Genomic DNA, 2,345 nt, shown 5'->3' on the forward strand with positions numbered 1-2,345 from the left:
TGTACATTAATGCATGTTTATGTGTGTGTAGATATATGTGCACATAGGTGGGCATGAGTACGGAGGTCAGAAGTCAACCTGGAGTGTTGTTCCTCAGGTGCTGTCTCCCTTGTTTTTTGTTTTTTGGTTTTTTTTTAAGTCAAGGTTACTCACTGGCCTTGAAACTCACCAAGTAAGCTATAGTGGCTGGCCGGCAAGCCCTAGGTAGGGGTTTGCCTGGCTCCTTCCCTGGTTCTGGGATCTCGAGGGTGCACCACCTTGCCTGGCTTTTATTAAGTGGGTTCAGGATGTGGAACTCAGATCCTTGCAAAGGTAAGCACTTTACTGAATGAGCAATATCCCCACCTCACCTGCCCTTTTGAGACCGGTGAACATATCCCAGGCTAGCCTGGAACTTGCTATGTAGACCAGGCTGGCCTTGAACTTACATTGCCCTTCTTGTTTCTGTTTCCCTCATATCAGGATTGTAATTACACCTGCTCACATTAGTCTTTAATCAACGGCAAGTGATATACACACCAAATAACTTAAAAAAAAGATTTGTGTTATATTTGTGTGTGTGTGTGTGTGTGTGTGTGTGTGTGTGTGTGTGTATACAAACATGGAAGGTAGAGGACAACTTGAGAGGGTAGTTCTGCACTCCTACCATGTGGTTCCTAGGGATCAAACTCAGTTTGCCAGGCTTGGTAGGAAAGACTTTTACCTCCTAAACCATCTTGCTGGTGCCAAATAATTGTTTTAAAATATATTTCTTTATTTGTTTTCTGTGGGGTTTTTTGCCTGCTTATTTTGCATACTTACATGTCTGGATGATGTGAAAAAATTTCTTGAGAGGAAAGCAGTCTTGAGTGGAAAAAAAGTTTTTAAAAGGGGCTGGAGAGACAGTTCAGCAGTTAAGAGCACTTGTTGCTCTGGAAGAGGATTCAGGTTCTATTCTTAGCACTCTCATGGTGGTGCACAACCATCCATAACTCCTATTCTACAGAATCCCACCCCAACCTCTGAGGGTTTCAGGAACGAATGTGGTACACATACATATGTGCAGGCAAAGCACTCATACCCACTCAATAAAGTAAATAAACCTTAACATTTTTCAAGTGACTGCTATGATTGAAACATCTGAATCTCCTGCAAACTCCTGTGTGGAGTTTCTACCTCCCCAGCTGATAGCATTAGGAGATTGAGCCTTTGGAGATGATTGACAGGCAACAAAGCCTTTATCACTGCTGTCAATGCTCCCAGAGATCTGCCTTTCTCTCCTCCCACCACATGAGGGCGTAGTGAGAAGCTGCCATCTGTAAACCAGCAAGAGGTCCTCACCAGGTACCAATGATCTTGAACTTCTCAGTAAGAAACAAATGCTTGTTATTTATAGGCCATTGGGTTTATGGTGTTTTGTTATAGGAGACTAATTGGACCAAAACAGTGATTTATTCATCTAGTCAATTTTTCTTTTGAGAAAGGGTCTCACATAGCTCAGGCTGGCCCCAAATGTAGCCAACGATGACTGAATTCTTGATTTTCCTGTCTCTGTGCTGGGATTACAGAGGTGTGCCACTACACCTGGTTTGGTTGGTACTGGGGATTGAACTGGGACGTCATGGGTGCCTAGTGAGTGCTCTACCCATGGATCTGCCCCAGCCCTATTCATTACTTTTTCAAAGCACCTACAGGGGCTGTGTTATGAAGTACACAAAGCTATGGGTGAGCTAGCCTGTTTACCCTTTGCAAAAGAGATGCTCTTTCAATCCCTGGAGGCAAGAGAATTAGGAAATGTATAGAATACTAGTGTTAAATTATTCAGAGGTTTTTGAAAACCAGCTATGAAGTAGACTTGAAACTGTGGTAAATCCACCAGAAAACAGGTCAAAAGGGAGCTTTTGATAGGTTATTTGACATAAACCCAATTACAATATCCTTTGGCAATAAAAATGAGGTTTTTTCCCTTTCTCTCTAAACTATTATTTACTATTTATGTGTGGGCTTTAGGAGTCACAGGCAGAAAACTTAGAGTCAGGGTCTCATGACGTAGTCCTGGCTGGTCTAGAACTCACAACGTAGACGAGGCTGGCCTCCAACTCACAGAGATCTACCTGCCTCTGTTCCACCAAGGATTAAAGGCATTAAAGACCTGCTACCATGCCCAGGAGGAATTTTAAAAACCTTGTCTTGTCTTCAACCTCCCAGGTTTTGTCTCTTTTCATCTCAGTTTCTCTATATCTGTCAGTCCCCAGAGCTGAGAGAGAGGCCTCTGTGGAAATGAATGAAAACCGCTAAAGCGTGAAGAAACAAAGGCTGTTTATTCTCAATTCGAAAGGAACCCGATGCCCTACCCTGCCTTTGAT

This window comes from Onychomys torridus, chromosome 22 (assembly GCF_903995425.1).
Source record: "Onychomys torridus chromosome 22, mOncTor1.1, whole genome shotgun sequence".
Classification (NCBI taxonomy): Eukaryota; Metazoa; Chordata; class Mammalia; order Rodentia; family Cricetidae; genus Onychomys; species Onychomys torridus.